Raw genomic sequence first — 19,196 nt, 5'->3', positions numbered from 1 at the left:
ACTTTTTTTCTCTCTCTCTCAGATACTCTCTTACTCTAATATGCGAGCTCCGTGCACTGCGCAAAGCAGAACTCGGCGCAGAAAGTGATCACAGTGTTGTGATAGGCCGTTCACCCCGCGACAGCCTTCGGTCACGGTTCGCACGATTGTGGGGAACGGGCCGACGGCCTCGTCGGGATGGTTCTCGACCCGGATGAATTATGACCAGCGCAGGCATACCTCGTTCATGAGAGGTATCAGCGATCAGCAATGATACGACTGTCACCTGTCAGCAGCACAAACTGGCGTGTCCAAGCCAGAGATGCGCTCAGTATGACCCGGCCACCACCCCTCAGAGAGTACAATCGGCGTCGGCGAAAAGGCGACCTACCTCCGGATTGGTGGGACCTGATGTCATCGACCCCCTGGCACCGGATTGGGAGAAGTGACTAAACAAAGTTCACACGCGGCATAAAAGGAGCTACGGACGGCGGCAGTGAATCAGCGACTACCACTTTATCATCAACTTTTCTGTATTTCTTTGCATTTCTTTGTATATTTTTACATTTTCTTCTACTTATGTAAATATATAAGTGTTTGTTCAACGCCCTGAATATCGGACCCAGCCTCACGTTCACTCACTCCTCCACGACGAAAGAGGATCCCACGTTTTCGAACCCCGAGACGCAACAGCAGAAGAAAAATAAATGCACAGGCGTTGGACATTGATCCGCGATTCCATCCACGTTCCTCGTACAGGGGACGCTGCTGCAGCACTCGGTGAAAAGCTCCCACTGTACGAGTGTGCCCGAGCACTGGCGTTCACCACGAATGTAGACATTGACGAAGGCATGAAATGCTCGTTTCTTGTGTCACCGCCCAAGTTCACATCCACGTCTTATCTATACGTATGCCACCACTATTTTCATCTCGGTTACCTCCAGATACGTTCATCATTGCTTGCTCGCGGCCACGAGGTTAAACCTCGTGGCCGTAACCGTATATGCAAATTCTCGCGAGTAACAAATGGGTCGCCGTTTTATTTTCGTTTCCCTGTGCACAATGGTGGATACACGCTAGCGGAATTAGCCAAGAAAGAGGTTAACAAGCACCTTATTCAACGCGCCAATAAAGGCTGCGTTAGAAAAACAACCACATACATGACAGCGGAATTTCATGAAGGGTGCCTGTGGCGCATTGTTTGATGTATTCGTGGGGTTCATAACACTCCAAAGCAACACTGAGGCTATGAGGAATGCCGCAGGGTGTTAAATTTGACACACGGGGGTTCAATTTAACGTGCACCCAACGCACGGTATACAAGAGCGTTTTCTGCATATTGCCCCCATTGCATGGAAGGCCACGGGCGAAGCCGGATATCAAACCTGCCACTTCGTGCTCAGCAGCATAACGTCGCAGCCACCGCTTTACCGCGGCAAGTCTTGTGCGATTTCACATGCAGTTTGTATCCGTGGGGCAGAAAGAACCTATAACGTTGTGTACCTGTTCGGTATCGCCAACTGATATTGTGGGAAATCGGACGCATCTGGAGGCAACACTTTGTGCTTGACCTCCCTTTGGAGTGGCTCAGGCTGCTGCTTACTTTTTTGTCCTGCAGCAGCGCTTCAGCAATCGCCGCCATGGACCGTGCAAGGGAAACCACGCGGCTTGCACCAATCTTACCATCGGTGAGTAAAGCTAATCTGCGTTGCTTGTGGGCGCGACATCTCCTATCGGCGAATACTTGTTGCGGCCCCTATCTCGACTCCCTTAGACTATATGCACACGCAGAGTCATAAAAGTCAACACGAACGTCCGGTGTCTAAAACCAGGCGTAAATACAAAAACTGGAGCGAGTCATGCGAAGAAAGCTCCTGTGTATAAAACGTGTCCTCCCCTCGTTGCAGAAAAGCGGCTTAAATAGAGTCAGCTTCATGGTTCGTCAAGGTTTATAAAACAGGCGTTCTTAAAAGAATTAGCACATCGTCAACATGCAATAGAAACCCTCAGAACAATATTGCCATTTCAAATACCCTTGCCCTTGTCCGAGCTAAAGCCCCTTGTTCGACGCGCGTACGGCAACGTTGCTGCCGGAAAGGTCACAGAGGGGCTTTAGTCCGAGCCTTGTCTCTCTCCGTGTTCGTTCTATGGTTTCTTCCCTATAGCCGTAAGCTACCAATTTCTTCCGAACTTTAACACATACAGTAGTGCTAACAGAACATATCCTATCAGTCCAAACAGATAGTCAGCTTCTATACTGTTTTTCCCTCTAAATCCGGCCGCTAATCAGGACGAGAAAGAGCCGCACCGTCGAGTAGGTACTCCATCCTGTAACGCGTGGGCGGTTCCTCGTTGTCGTGGCACACGTAGAACCCGACGTCCGCCTCGCTCACGTTGGCCAACGTGAGCGCGTGGTCGGCGGCCACCGCCACTCGGTCCAGCGCGGGGTCGTCGTGCGCGTCGGGCTTGAGGCGCTCGAAGTCGCCCTCCATCGGGCGCCGGAACCACTGGCGACCCGTCGGCGAGGCGCCTTCGTCGCTGCTCGCCGCGGTGAAAATAAATCACTCGCGACGCTGTCATTGCGTCGGGACGACAGTTCGCGCGTCGCGCGGCTCGAGAATTATATACGTAATATAATTAATTGTGCGGAAACCGTCGACGCGATTATCGTAATGTAAGCGGATAACCAAACCCTTCTAGAAAGCCGCTCGCTTTATTAAAGGGATGATGCCCTCGAAAGTGTGCGCATCTGATGCAGTGCGGATATTTATCGTTTCTTGTTTCATTTGCATCATTACGTAGAGAGCAGAGTCGTTAACCAGCACGTTTGTAGCGGTTAGTGTACGTGGCTACACGCGCATAAATGCCGATTCGTCGTACGTGCGTACTGCTGTCTGCAGGGGCGCGAGCGTACGGCGTGGAAAAGCGTCTGCGTGCCACCATCCTCTCCCGCAGCCGCGCACACATCTGGTGAGTGCGTCGGGAGAAGCTCAGCAAACAGCACGTAAACCGACAGACGTTTAAAAAAAGCTCCCGCGCCAACAGCGTGTGCGCCTCAAATCGCCCCCTTGCATCGGCGCCTGTGTATCTTCGGTGAAAGCCTGGCCACCACCGATCGCCTGGCTCGAAAACAGGCGAGGAGGCCGCGATTAAAGCGATTCGCTTTAAGCAACCTTTATTTATTTTTTTTGCGCTGAAATTAATATTTCGTTGCCTCAGGCCGACGTCATAGCACTTCCTCTTTCCATGACGATATTTGAGCAACATCGTTTCGCTCTACCCGAGTGGCGTGCTGTGTTGCTGCACTGTTGCGCGCAACTCCTACCTGTGTGTGGAGCACTGAGCAGAGAAAAGAGCGATAACGATTTGATTTTAATCAGTCCTAATTGATGGCACAAATGAGCGAAGTTATTATTATTATTATTAATATTATTATTATTATTATTATTATTATTATTATTATTATTATTATTATTATTATTATTATTATTATTATTATTATTATAGGACAGACGCCGGCTTTTTCGCTCGATGGGCCATTTGATATTTTTGCATCCAAATACAAATTTGCTTAAGGCACTCTATAGGTACGGCCACCTGTGCTTGCTGTTATTAGTACACCAATAAACTTCCCTTAGTAGAATACCGGTAGGAAGCCTTTTTGAGACGGTGGCACACCCGTGTCTTTGAACTAAGGAAGGGACAGGTAGATGTAGTTCCCAGTAGTTCCGTACTGAGGCTCCCAGGCAAAGTTACTGCATGAGGTCCTGCCTGAATACTTGCAGCTCAAGCTAGCTGGCGTTCTATGCGTAGAAAGTGTTTTGTGTGCAACCTCCACGACGTCTAACCGGTCCCCCATGTGTATATGTGAGGCCTCCTCAGTATGTAAAGCAATCCGCTCTGGTTTCCAGTGTCCTTATAAATTTTGTGTTCTTAAAGATACGCAGTGTTATACCACAATAGCTTAGCGTCTACTTGTGAAACAGTTTTTTTTTTTCGACTTTCTGTACAACAAATTATGTGTGCAATAAACCTTCCAGTTTGCTGGTGCATCTATGCAAGTTGTGTTTGAGTTGGACAGCGTTGGGCCTTTTAATTCTTAGGCTGTCACATGACTATAGTAATTATTTCATGCTCGCCGCCTGTAGATTAATAGTAGACGTATTTAGCAGAGCGATTACGGTCTGCTTCGCTCAGACCGGTGTATCCTAACAATTTGCACATAGCCGCTCACGTACGGCGGGAACGCAAATGTGCATGTGCACCATGCTTATAGGGTATAGCGGAACCTTGAATGCTTCCCATGTTCCGCTACGGAGCCGATCGAGCGGAGATATGTTGTTTTACAGCCAAGCAGATCTAGTACGTCGCTGGTGTCCCTGGGAGACGCGCTTGTTAAGTATAAGCGAGCTCAACGCATCAGAGCATGCATGCATCGCGACCTGTGCTCGTGAAATGCGAGGCGAGCCTGCAGCGCTCTGCTAAACATGTCTATTATCTTTTGGACCAGCAACAGCCTGTACCACGATTTGCAGGTTACCCCCGTATACAGAAATGCGCCTTAACTTGAAGGCCGTGCTTGATCAGGGCCGGACTCGACTCACTCGCTCCTGCGCGCGGTCCGGCCGTGGCTTGACTTGGTCAAACGAGCCGAAGGAAACGCTATAAGCGCGTTAGGGATGTTCACGCCGGGCGTCATCTGGACCAAGTCAAGTACAGGCTTGAAGTTAAAGCGCATTTCTGAATACCGGAGGCTCAAAGAGTTCGATTTGTTGATTATAACATATCCATAATTGATGCGACACAAAACTATAGTTGTTGCTAAACTCCGTAGTCACTGCGTAGAGTTTCGTAATTACTCTTTGAATACGCGTAACATGGCTGAAACATTGACGGCAGCAATAAAGAATTCCAGTACAGCTGTATATGTCTTTTAGCTTAAAGGGACACAAAAAAAAATTATATGAGTATACCACCCAGTCCGTAACCCTTAATGACCATCGGAGGGAAGATAACCGATGGTCATTAAGGGTTACGGACTGGATCCCAAGGGAAGGGAAGCGTAGCAGGGGGCGCCAAAAAGTTAGGTGGGCGGATGAGATTAAGAAGTTTGCAGGGACGGCATGGCCGCAATTAGTACATGACCGGGCTTGTTGGAGAAGTATGGGAGAGGCCTTTGCCCTGCAGTGGGCGTAACCAGGCTGATGATGATGATGATGATGATGACCACTAGTAAATTACCTTTCTACAATACCAAGAAGGCAACTTTTACTGAGAGAAGGCAGAAAAAAATCACCGGTGATTACGGTACCCTCTAATGCGAAATTTGAGTGCAGCCGTTCAGGTGTTTTGAATTGGCGATATACTGCGGCAAAAAATTTGAACGGCAGGGTCCTCTCGACGGTGGCACTGAACCTTTGCTCGGGCAGCTCGTTTAGCATCAGCGGCAGACGAAGCACTTCCACTGGTTGCGTCGTTCATTGTTCATAAAGAATAGAGCTACTGTATGTGGCTCCCGCAGGGAGCCATATGCGGGAGCCATATACAGTAACTCTAATAAAGAAAGCTTGAACAAGGGAACGCGTGGCTCACGCGGAGCGCATTCTGTAGCGGCCGGCAGCGGCGCGGCCGCGCATTCCAAGAGCGCATGCGCGGAGGGTCCGAAGCCCAAGCCAGCGCTTTCGGCCCATATATGGCATCTGTGGACACGCCTGCCGCATACCTTAGTAATGACGCCATCGGAGACTGGGGGATGGCGCACGCTACTATGGCGTCATCTCACCGCCGTGGAGCACGTCTCGTGCGGCACTTCGATTTCCTCCTCTCTCTTTCGCCATATATACTCTCCTTCTCCGCTTTCCTCCTCATGCTTTCGCTGTACTCTCCGCCTCCGCCTTCCTCCTCGCACTCTCTTCGTTATCGCCGTCCTTCATTCTTCGCTGCGCTCCATGTTCGCTCTTTTTCATCCTTCGGTGGGCTAGTTCGTTCCACCGGTTACGCCGACGCCGATCAAGGCCGATGCTGAACGCAGAAACGGGCGCCTAAGCTGCGCTATAAAATGTGTGTTTCGCCCGAAGAGCAAATCATTGACAGCGATAGCAAGGTTTATTGCCTTGCGCTTGGACTCCTCGGACGATGTTCTAACTGTGCTTGGGTGCGACATGTCGGTGCGACGCAGCACGCAATACAACTCCTGCTGGGTAGAAGGAACATCGCCCTCGCAGCTACCAGGCGTCTCACGACGCTGGCGTGGAGGAGCGTCGCCAGTGGCGCTGCAGGCGTCGCAGCTCGATGGTGCACGATACCGACAGGAAACAGTCGGCATTAGTCATCGCCCAGTGAAATATCAGATAAAGTTAGCTTGACGCTTACTGCACGTTCCGCTCCACATCAGTGTATACGCACAGAAGCTCAGCAAGAACACTAGTGTGCTTAGTCGTGTGTACACAACGCTAATGTCAGCTGCGGAGGGCAGAACGCTATATATACCATGGCTCCGCCATCAAGGCCATTGAACATAGCGTGGACGGCCCGTGGACTTCGCTTCGTTTCTTTTTGTTTTTTTTTTCTTGCAGCCAAACGCACTCCGCGTTTCTGCAGGCCCTGTAACCTTTGTTATGCCTGGCGGTCCTTATGGACAAAGAATGCTCACCGGCGAGCGTGCAGCTATGGGATGTCATTCACGCTTCATCGGCTTTTCGATGCCAAAGCGCTGGCGACGAAACCGGCGTCACGTCAAGATAGTTGACAAGCGTATATGTGTCGCGTCTTCGTCTGTTCAACGGCCCGGAGCTGATGAACGGCACGAGTTCTGGGACCCGAAACTGTAACGGGGTCATCGGCCATGTGCAACTTGCAAATAGCCTACGCTGACGACTTCGTGGGAACAGCGTCGACCCCGGTTTCACATGAAATTGCATCTTCATTGCATAGAGGGCGTGTTGAACGTTGGATGCGAGGCGGAGCCCGGCGCGGGGTAGTGCGACACCATGGATGGGATTTCGCAGACTGTGCGACAGTTCCAATTGACCGAAAGAAAGAACATTGCAATCCCTCGACGAGTGAAAGGGGGTAACGAAGTGCCTAAAAAGCGGACCTGGATTATTGAAGGGTCTGGAACAAGAAAACCATATCATCATGTAAATTTGCGCATAGAACCCTCTTCTCATCTCTTGGACGTCGATCTGGCCCTTTCTTTCCCCCGGCAATTGGCATGGCATCAGCCATAGAACCTTCGTGGCCGCTGGGACTTCACAACACCTCTCGTGCGAGCCGCGCATGCGCCCTCGAGCGGTACAGCACAACAGTGGTGACGGCGCCGATGGCGTTTTTGAACCTCAAGCGTCTGTATAAGCGCTTCGTTTTCTACATTCTTCGCTCCACAAGTTTCTTGACACCTACTTCGTTGATTATCACCACGCAGGCGGCGTTGCAACACCACGCTGTCAGCTTTCACCATCGCAGCCGCACAAATTCCTAGTTGGCCTCCAACGTGGAGCCGGCATAACGTGACTTACGAAACAAAAACTTCGAATTACTAATTAAACAAACAGAGCATGTAAATTGCCGTTCTAATGAGATATACGCAACGTAACTTTTTATTTTATAATTAATGATCATAACGTTTCAACGCGAGTTTGGAAGCCCGACCATGGAGCATGCGATGCATTACATTTGATAGGGACCACGCCGTCGCCACACGATAACCGTTGCGGGACAGTTTCGCTTGAAAATGCAATAGCAAAAGATGGCCGGCGACGCCAACAGTGCTAACGCGCTTAAGTAACTGAACTGCCATAGTTCAAGTCCTCAATCGTTTATTTACTTTAAGTCATATGTATTGCGAACTCACCGCTTACAATATGTAAAATTGCAATATGTCCCGTAAAGTTATTATTTTAAGCGTTAATTAGCGAGGACTTGATAATGAGCTATTTATTTATGCATTTTGATTTATCCTGTTCATGATGTCCCCCTCAGAATAATTCAACTCAAGAAGCAGAATTGTACGACATGCCAGAGGCTTTATCATAAATTCCTGTTTACTATTTCAAAAAAGCAGTCGCAGGTCAGCCCGAAAGGGGAAGAATCGATAGCGATAGCAAAGTATTAGACAACTTCATCTTAAAACTTATTGTGCGCAACAAACAGGGACGAAGAATAGAAGAAACACAAGGACGAGCGCTTTCTAACAACTGGTTTCATTTTTGAAGAACCACCTGCTTATATACCCACAGATCTGCGCGATCTAGTCAAACAGAGCACGCCTATAGCATAGGCGTGCTTCGACGCGTCTCCGAAACTTGAGATTACGCGACCTCCAACGGGTTACGCGACCTATAGGCGTGCGGTAGAACAGCGCACATGATGCGACCAGCCATCTCTGCTCGGCCCAGACCTTGAACCCGCCACAAATTATATCCAACATATAGCGCGCAGGCCGTGTATGCAGTCAGTCGCGCGGACAGCCATGCGGAGCCGCGCGACCCGGCTAGAGAGCGGGACAAGCGCTCACCCGCACCCCCTAGCGCGCGCTTGATCACGTGCACCTCCAACATTGTGCGCGCGGGAGGACGGCGCTAACCAAGCCGCCACCATTCTCGGCTCACACTGGCAAGCTTTTCCTCGCACCCACAGCATACAATTTCTTGCGATTATTTTTCTTCTGTTCTCTAGTAACAGCTGATAGTTGTTACCATCTCATTACTGTATAATCCATCGTGACGCTGGACATGTACGAGCGTCTGTCGATAATATCGTTTTCAGAAGTGTAAGAATGGCTCTGTTCTCATTTCCTCTCGCAACCATCGGTTCTTCTGAACATCCGATATACTGATAATTCCCAAAGCTGCATAAGCAGTCAGAACAGCCACAGCAGAGGTCTGTCTGTCTGAGGTCTGTCTACTTATCTACGCCATTGTTATATTGGATTATTGGCCACCGAATTCGTCATTCGGTTAAAACAAAGGGTAGGTATAAAATTTTGCGCTTCAAGTGGCTAGGCGTTTCGTGCTTCAACAAAACTGCAGTCGGTTAAGCATACTTTTGTTGCCGTTTATATGGTCAGAACAACATTCGCAGTGAAACACCAACTTTTTTATTCCTGTACATGCCACAACATGTGAAAATGAAAATACGTTTACACGAATGACGTTCTCGATTTGTCATCGTGACTATAGCGTAGTCCACTGCGATTGCATTTACATACCAGCCATGAGTAGCTGTCTCCTGTTAATAAAATGTATATTACCGTACGCGAAATCTTCGCTAATAAGTGCAACAGTGTGACAGCATCAAAAGTGTAAGAAAGGACACCATATCGTTCCTAGCTCACTCATGTTCGTAAGTGTTCATATCGTATTCATATGGAAGCTAAACATCTATGTTTTTTCCAAAGCTGGTCGAGTAGCCTAATCTGTATTTAAAAAAAAAAAAAAGAAGAGAACATTCATCTATGGAAGACAACCGTTTACTTGCAGAAAGGCAATGCCCGCAAAACACGCGTGCTCGCGTTTTCTCGTATCAGTACTCTAGAGTACGCTGATATGGCAAAGGGCCGGAGGACAATTTCTCAGATGTGCCACGCCACGCTTTCCATCATATGTGCAATATGTTTTCATACACAGTCAGTAAAGTCAGCACGATCTCATTCCCATTTTGCGGCTAGTCAGGCTCTCGATCGGCAGAACTCGGAAGGCGTCATGTGGCGCCGGAGCCGGTTGCGGCATCAGCGGTTGCGGCGACGACGACTGCGAAAATTAGCCTGGTGTGTCCTTATGGCTGCTATCACAATAAATAACACCCTATATAGTAGCAGGGGTAAAGAAAAAAAAATCAACAACATAGGTTGGAGCGCGTATGCACGGCAGTTGGAGCGCGTATGCACGTCCTTGAAAATAAAAGTATGTACAGCCTGTTCGTTCTACCACCACCAAGATATTGCGCCGCACTGCAGCCCATATTATATGATAACAAATAAAACTGAAGAAACTGTACTGCGGAACGACTGATGAAACTGAAAATTATACGCGTGATGAAGAGCTTGTGGGTGAGAAGTTGGAGATCGGAGGTTCAAGGTGTAGAAAAAGGTTTATGTACATTCTAGTGCCTGCCTCAGCTCGGATACCAGGTGGCGCTCTCCGCGAGACAAGAGCTCCAAGTAAGAAGAAAAATAAAGATAGGTAGTACGGCGTGTGTTCAGTTATGCGTCCTGCAGTCCATGTATCAGTTGTATTTTCTTTCGCAATCTACAACATTTTTAGGTGAGAGCGTGCATTAGAACGCGCTTATCTACAGGCTAAGGGGCACTCGTAGCTGCAGGAAAGTCGAAGCACAGCCATCTACCTCCGAGTACCACGTTGAAAGGGACACAGCGGGAACATATAATCCTCATTGTCCCAGTGATAGAGGCAGAGGTCAACGGCACAGCATATTCACTAGAAAGAGTGGCACATTTCGCAATTGATGCACTTCGGCTCGTTTAATGGGCTGGCATGAAGCACCAATTCTTTTCGGCAATTAGCCGGCTCTCCGTGGCTGTTGGCTTGGCCTGCTTGCAGCGGTTGTACGCCATCTTGAGCAATTTCTCACAGGAATCTTGGGAACCGTCTTGTCGTCGTGCACCTCGTGACGAAAGCCGTCAATTAAACAGCGCTTTATAAACATGCAGGCTTGGAACACTATATATTTCCGCAGTGACGGCGCGGGAGAGCCGTTGAGTGGAGTCGTCCTGCTGCCGGAATGGCATTGCCAGCATTTCAGTGCTCATGCTGGTTATGAACTTAAAGGGGCCCCGAACCACCCCTCGGGCTTGGCGAAATAACATAGTCCGCGGGTAGCATACGCTGTTGTGAACATCTCAGCCAAGTTCTGCTGTCGGGCGCGGTCTGTGGAGCTCGCAAACGGAGCGCGAAGTCACCTTTTCTCAAACGCTCTCGTTTCAAAGACCCCATGATCCTCGCTCTTTTCTGTGTGCTGTATTTCGTCATAAAGCACACTGCAATACGCGGCTGCTATTGGTCGCTGCGCTCGGCTATACCGCGGCCGCCGCTAGATGCCGCCACGAGTCCAGTGGCTAAGCGCACTGCGGCTCCCTGAGGACAGCCGCGTTTGGCTTACGTTTAGCGCGGCATAGGCACCAAATCAGAAATTTCAACTGCGCGCCACGGTGACGTCTCCGCCGTAGCCTTCGCAGTGCAAGGCATTGGAGGAGGAAGGGGAGCACAGCTGAGGCCGTGTTTGATTGCCGATAACTCCGCTTCTGCTGAACGCATTGAAGTACTATTTGCGGCAAAGTGCTTCTAAACTAGCCTATCTTCACTTCAACTGTCTTTCTCAACTTCGATAAAAAGTGGTTCAGGGCCTCTTTATGTCGAATGCTGTTCTTATGGATATTACAATGACGCCGGCATCCGGTCGTAATAATGATCGAACAGGAAGAGGGAAGAGTGGTCGACATAGAGCAAACGGCCGGCTGCAGCTGACATTCTGTAGTTAGAATTCAGAGGAAGAAGTGGAACTGGAGAGGTCATGTGTAATGCATAAGAGCAGATTAAAGGTAACAGAGTGGGTCGACAGAGTGGATCGCTTCGCGATATTATAGGCCATTTGGGTAGGCGGAATCGGGTTGCACATGTAGGACAAGGGTGACTGCCAGAGATCGCTGCGACAGGCCTTCGTTTTGTAGTGATAATAAAGTGGACTGAATATGATGACGAACAGGCTCTCAAAGCAAAGCCTTGGTGCCACTGCTCGTAATCTTGTCTACAAGTCATGGAAACAACGCAAAACAGAGTCGCTGTTAAAGCTTAGCTGAACTATATATATTGTGCGTGTGCGTGTGCGCACTGCGAGAACGTGCGTTTGCGTGACTACAAGCCTGAGCGTGCACGTGAACGAGTGCGTGCGTCTGCGCTGTGAGAACCCACGTGCGCGTAACTGCAAGCATGAGCGCGCACGCGTGCGTGTGCGTGCGCTTTTGCGCTGCCAGAACGTACGTTCGCGTGGCTGCAAGCACGAGTGCGTGAACGTGTACGCAGTGCGTCAGCGCTGTGAGAACGTACGCGTGCGTGACTGCAGCCATGAGCGCGTGAGTGAGTGCGTATACGCAGTTTGATTGCGTTGCTCGCGCACAGACGGGCGTGCGTTAGCGCTCGTGCGCTGTGTACGTGCATGTGGTGTGCGCTCTCCCGAGCTACAGAGTTCTTGTGGTGTTCGGCCGAGCTTGCATGGCAGCTGGCGTTAACGTGTCTGAGCGCGCGTGCGTGCGTGATCGCGCACGCAAGCGTGTGCGCAGAATGTGTGCGTGTGGGTTTGTTCGGCACGCACAGTCACGTTGCTGAAAACACGCGGTGCCCGCGGTCGAATGGATCCCAAGAGGGAACGGCGGCGCCGACATACGAAAGCATTGGAGAACTGAACACCGTTCCAATTATTTTGGTCTTTATTAAACCAATTTTCCGTATTCAGGCGCCACCTTGGGACCAATATTCGATCACGAGCACTATGCTGCTGAACGTGACTCTGTATGTCAAATTGTGCCAAAAGCGGTGTGTGCGTGCGCAATTGAGGCTCTCGTGAGCTCAAGGGTCCTCGGCAATAAGCAGCCAGCACATGCATCCCTAGAGGCCCAAGCTACATATTGGACAACTTCGGTCAGTGGATATGTGCGGCGGTTCAATGCGCAAGATGCATATGGCCCAACCATGCATCCAAAGTGTCCGAAGATAAAAAAGAAAGCTTTAAGACGGACAAGGACAAGCGCTAAGCTTAGTGTCACTTCGTGCTAAGTTACCGTAGTTATACCACAGAAAAAGATGATACCACTTACAATTACAATTACTTAATTCAAAATTTCAATTGATTACAGTGACCAGTTATACTTGTGCACGAAAGTAACTGAGGAATTACTAAAAGTATGACCAATTAATTTTACGTTACTTTCCTTCCAACTTTTGTTGGAAGTGCGAATATACAGTAAATAAAGCGAGTCGACCCGGCTCTTTCAGCGCACGTGTGTATAAACCCTTCAGTGTATTCAGAATAGAGAATTTTATATTATGGTCTGCGAACGACTTGGAGCATATACGCAAGCCACTTCGGCCCCATTATGAGCTAGGAAGAGTTTGTGCTTTTACGAGTATGGCGCAAGCCGCTTGCGTTTAATTCCCAATGTAGGGTTCTCCAATGTCGAGAGGGGAGATACGATGACATAACCTACCAGAAGCGGCAGGCCATCTCGGCGCGGCCACCTTTGTCAACACTCTTGACGTGCACTTCAGGTTCAAGCAGCATTGTAGAAGGGGGAACCAAGCGTTTCTCGCAGCTGCTGGCCACGACCAGTGTCGCCCCTGCGTGGGAAAAGGGAATGCTTCGATTGCTTCAACGATGCTGAGACAGGAAAAAAGAATAGGGTTAAGCTTCGCCCTTAAAGATCCCCTCACGACGCCACATAGCAAATTTTCCTTGTATGCTGGAAGTTGTTACGAGCCCTCTTGGGAGCGTGCTACCTGAAGAATTTTTCAAATTGGTTCATTATTAGCCGAGATAGACATATTTCAGTGCCAGGAAGCATGATTTCAGGAGGCGAGCTTCACCGCCAATAAGGACACTCTCTCCACCTGCCCCATCCAGCCTCCGCAACCTTCCCAAAGGAGGCGAGGCAAATAAAACCAGCAGTACGGCGCTGCAAGTTATTGGGAGAGCCTTCATCCCGGAAGACATCGCTGACGTCCTCAACAAAGGGCCCAAGTTCAGCTCCGAGCCGAGGATCCCGGCACATGAGCTTCTTTCCTTGAATAGAAGAGTTTCTAACAAAGCCGCACCAGAGGACAAGGAGAGGTGTCTGCTGGACGGAGCTGACAGCCTGGCCAGAACGGTGTCTACAAAGGAACTCGCCCAAGACACCCCACAAAACGTATCGTGAATTTTTTCAAGGACGATGACATTCGACTCCTGCAGGCCGACAAAGAAGGAGGGTTTGTAGCCATGCCGTCGGGCATATTTAATGAAAAAGCTATGCAAGCCATCCAGAAGAATTTCAAGTTGACGAAACAAGCCAGGAAAGAAAAAGAGCCGTGACGAGGTGCTGTGTCAGCATCCCGTCTCTGAATATTCAAAGAAATGAAACCGTGTATTTAGATAGGTTTTAGAATTTTGTTAATCTTGTGATTCCCTTCCTATACATCTTCTGCGTTCTTGGGCGTGCGCATTCGCATGTTCAACGCTCCCTCTTTTACTTCCCGCTCTCCCCATGGCTATATATATTCGGCCGCTTTTGACCGCAATAAACAGTTGCAAGCGCCTTGTCCTGTCATTGTTGTTTCTTCATTGGTGTCCTGTTTCTGTTGGCCCTTCATCCTTTGAGAGGAACACTCTCTCCACTTGCCCGGTATAGCCTCCGCAAGCGAAATTCCTTCCTTGCGTTCTCCCATACCCTATCTCGAGGACTGCGTGACCGCATACGTACCGGGCCCCGTCATTTATTTTTCCCCCTCGCTCTTTTTCTACGCGGCGCACTTCCGCTGACGGTGTAGCGCGCGAGCTGTTGTGTTTGTCTCGTTTCGCGCAGCGCACGATTGTGCGCGCTATGCACGAGAACACCTTACTAGCGGTATAAGTCAGCGCTACACGAACCCTAAGGTATACAGACACAAGCGGACCACAGAGCATGATCGCGCGCCGGAACACGGTATTGAAAATGGCACAGTTTCGATTCCAGAGCGCGCGACCGAACGACGTAGGAACAAGCAGACGAAGCGGAAGTACATCTGTCTTTCTGCGGTGCGAAGTAAAACGAATACACGCAGACATTAGGTTTGTGTGTTTTATTATTTCTCTAAACCTTAATTCATCTATCGATGCAACAGATTACACAAATAACATATGTTGCCCTGAATAATTCTCGAAGTCATGAGTCACTAAAAGTCACGAAGAGCGACGTCACAGCGAAGAGACATGTACGTAGGCGCACTAGCATGTAGACGTCATCCCTCCGGCTTGGAGCGTGGCGTCCGCGAGGAGAAGGGCAAACGGCGTTCGGTTTGAAATATCAACTCTTTCCGCGGCGCGTATTGCGATGTATACTTAGCAGACACGATCGTTAGCGCGCATTGTATGCACGGCGCTTGTCAGCTCAACATGGCCAGACCTGGTGAGGGACTCTTTAAGAGTGGAACGCGATAGCGTTTGAAGATCCCTGACTGCTTCTCACGCTTCCTGGCAACTGCAATTTATCTAACCGTAATATTTATCGCGAAACGCTGGCAGCGAACACTATGCACGAAGGCGAGCTTTCTGGTAGAAACGCGGCCTTTTGCGTGGGCCGATTCCGGAGGTATTGCACATTGCACTTCCACCCCGAAGTCACAAGAACAGCCGCGCCAAAAAAAAAAAGAAAAAAAAAAGAATGACACCATTTACAGGTTTCTGTTATTGTTTCACATTTTAAATATTTGTCTCAGAAGATTTAACATTAAAAGCATGCGCTGTCGGTGTTTTGTTTCATGACATTTGTTTGGGGGCTGTCATTCTCAAAATTCCGAGGAATAACTTTGTGAAGAATGTAAGACGAGGTATGAGGAACCTTAGTGACAGAATGGTGTGGCAATATAACCCGCATATACCGCATATGTCACAAAGCAAGGCGTGGCCAGCATTATGCATATACCTAAATATATACGGAAATTTTCGCTCACGGACAACGCCGCCGGCGCCGACACTATAGATTTTCTGTGACACGGGACCCTTAACGCTGCCTCGTTAGTAAACTTGCAGAAAAGCACTTTTGTTTTTAAATGTATAGGTTTCTCGAGGTCGAGACGCAGATTTATTCGCTCAATCGCCTGTCGCGGGAAGTGGGACTTCCTCCATTCATCCGCGCCCATCTGCATGTTCTATTCGGCTAGCTGGCATTGGTTTATGAAAGGTGCAGTAAAGGCCCTTTTGATTATTTGCACTATTGTTTGCCGTTCCTTTGTCCCAATGCAACCAGTAAGCGCATTGGGCTAACGTGGTGGACAGCGGCAGGCAAAATGATGCTAAGCGTAAAGTAAGCGATACAGAAACGGTAGATTAGATGGACGAGATTGGGAAGGACCCCGCTGTGGAACTACTGAACATCAAGCTTTCTAAGAATGAAATCAGCAGCAAAAAGAAGTTTGATAATTGGGAGAGTAGTGCTTTGTTTACTGTCTGAAGCCATATCGTGGAGTAAAGCGCGAAGTTATAAAATAAAATCTACCAATGACGAGTTGATTATATATGCATTATATATAATGACAAGTTGATTATATATCAGAGCAAGCAAATGAGGGAGTGCAAAACATAGCTTGACCCTGTCGATGTCAGCAGTGCCAACGCAATGTCACGCTACAAGGAAAATAAAACATTGATGAACAACAGCGGTTTTCTCAGGCTGGAAGACAACATTCCTATAGTACCGAGATTAAATGGGCCAGGACTTGCTTGCTACTTACCAGAAGCAATGAGTAACGTTGACACAAACAACACGCAGAGCTTCATAGCGCTGGCATGGCCTCTCTTTGAAGACGGAGGCCACTCGCCTCACAAACGTGCAAGCAATGTTCGATAGTGCTTACCGCAGTGCTGGTCGCAGGTTGCTTGGCACGAGGCTCGAGGAAGTGTCGCGAGCTTCGCTCAGACTTCGTTTCGTCACTTATAAGTTAGATAACTCGTACAACCGTGCACTTCACGAAACAAAAATGCCTCGTAATGAGCCCAAGATGTTTTTTTACATTTGGTGAGTGAGTTTCGCTACCTGTAGATTAATGATAATAGCAAAAATAATTGGGAATAAAGTACTTTTAAGGGTACCTATTGTTCTGTCAGAACTTGACGTCAGAATTGTTCAATTACTACTCGTAAGTAGCGCACATATCTGTTTAATCTCAAAATTCTTTCTCGCAACGCCAGATTTTGCAGCAGCTATAATTCTGCAACTGGCATAAATTAATAGAACACTGTTTCTTCATGCTGTGCGTGTCCGCCCTTTGTGAGGCTGGCGCTCGTGTCGCCTACAAAGACGATATACGAAGTGCGGACACCGCACGCGGTCGCACGAAGCCGTGGAAAATGGCGCGCAGATTTAACGAGACTGATGTGGATTAGCAGGTAAAGGACCACTCAGTCCGGGACGTCTGGTGCCGACATTCCTACCATGCATGCTGTACTATACGTCGAAGCCAGTGTTCACATGGAAGGCTCGTCCTCAGCCACCTAAGGTTTCAGCGCAGGCGAACAGCACTGAATATAACCTGTGTAGTGCATCTAACAACGCCCCCCATATATAGAAACACGTAACACAATCATATGGCATTTGTGAATGGGGGTGGCGTTTCGAAGCTGGGTTTAATTAGAGCACGCAGCAAGCACACTGCAACACTGCACGCTCTGAACCATATGTGCGCGTGGTTCGGTGCAGCATGCAGCGCATGGGCGCACCCCAATTACCATATCGCAGGCGGCGAAAGCGGATGCGCGCCGCGCTATGCTAAAAGACTGCAATTATATGCAGAAAGCTTACCCTCAATCTTCTGCCCGATTGTCCTAGTTTTAAGCTAGCGCGGAGCGTACTGCGATTGCCCGTACTCGCGCATTACGCATGACACATACACCGTGTGTTTTTTTTTCTCTTCTCATTTTTTTTTTTTTTTTGACGTTTAGGGCAGATAGCACTATTCCGCCTTTTCAGAATAGTTAGTTGAAGAGGCAGGCGATGACCATCAATGGTGGCAGCATCAATCTTGGTTCCATTTCATTCTCGTCCCACCGAAGCTCGATAGGTTCCACTCCGCATCAAACGTCGTGGGTTCGAGTGCTTTAACTAACTTTGCCTTAATTAACTCCAAAGGTCGTGGTTCAATGGGCATTTGAACTCCACTGGACGTCCGCTGAACTACCGCTTCTGGATATCTTGGTCATCCGTTGGACGTCCGCAGATCACCTAAGGGCGTACGGCGGACATCCGCTGGACTACCAGGCGCATACTAATTGGCAGTCCGAGTGTCTCGCGGGTGTCTAGAACGGATATACGGATGCTCCACGGACGTAAGAATTCGTTTGTGTTTTCATTGCGTCCGTCAGACATACTGTCACGTGGTGGTGACGTTGAAGAACACAGTAGCAATATTGTGAAAGACAAAACTAACTTTTATTGGGCGAACCTGTGCCCGCAAAACAGGCTACACGGTCGGCGATCGTCGAAAATCTGATCAGCGGGTCAAGCGTGTCGGCTTTTATACAGCAGTTAAAAAAAAAATTAAATTATGGGGTTTAACGTGCCGAAACCACTTTCTGATTATGAGGCACGCCGTAGTGGAGGGCTCCGGAAATTTCGACCACCTGGGGATCTTTAACGTGCACCTAAATCTAAGTACACGGGTGTTTTCGCATTTCGCCCCCATCGAAATGCGGCCGCCGCGGCCAGGATTCGATCCCGCGACCTCGTGCTCAGCAGCCCAACACCATAGCCACAGAGCAACCACGGCAGGTTTATACAGCAGTCGTCGAACGTTCCAGACTAATCGTTGGGACCCGCGTGCCTTCCACAAAGTTCTACACCATTCGCGTCAGGCGATGAAATCAGATAACATAAGGTTCGGCGACAACAGACAGCGGATAGAAGCATCGATAACTTTCCAGAAACTACGGATACATGCAGGCTGTAGGAGTTGAGGAGGACGTCGGGATGAAAACTTGGGAGGTTTATTTACATTATTTACAGTGAGAGTCAATTAACAGTCTTACAGTCATTACGGGCCGCTCGAAAGAGATGAATCAAGGAATGCTCAAGGAATGCTCTTCTGCTGCTCCCGGTCTGCGTCTTTTAAGCCCTTCGGTGTCTCGAAGACACGTCACGTTCGGCCAATGGGAGAGCCCGCTCAGGTGACGCCATTTTCGGCCAATCGGCGAGCCTGCTCGGGTGTCATTTTCGGCCAATGGTAGGCGCCCGTGCGATGGAGTCACACCCGGCGAAGAGAGTCGCTGCTCGTGTGTTTGTCCGAGGGCTCTCTTCTCCCTGCGGTCTTGCCTTGCTGACTTGCAATGCGCCGTCTCAATAGATGGATGGGGGCGACGCCGCCAGGTTTTCACGGCGCATTACAGCCGTCTTGCTTCGGGACTCACTCTACCCGCAACAGTGCCAGGCTCTCGCTTCACCTTCGGGAAGAGTAAAGCAGTGAATAGCTCCACCGGCGGCA

Source organism: Dermacentor andersoni, chromosome 4 (assembly GCF_023375885.2).
Source record: "Dermacentor andersoni chromosome 4, qqDerAnde1_hic_scaffold, whole genome shotgun sequence".
Classification (NCBI taxonomy): Eukaryota; Metazoa; Arthropoda; class Arachnida; order Ixodida; family Ixodidae; genus Dermacentor; species Dermacentor andersoni.
Note: the sequence above shows the minus strand (reverse complement) of the source record.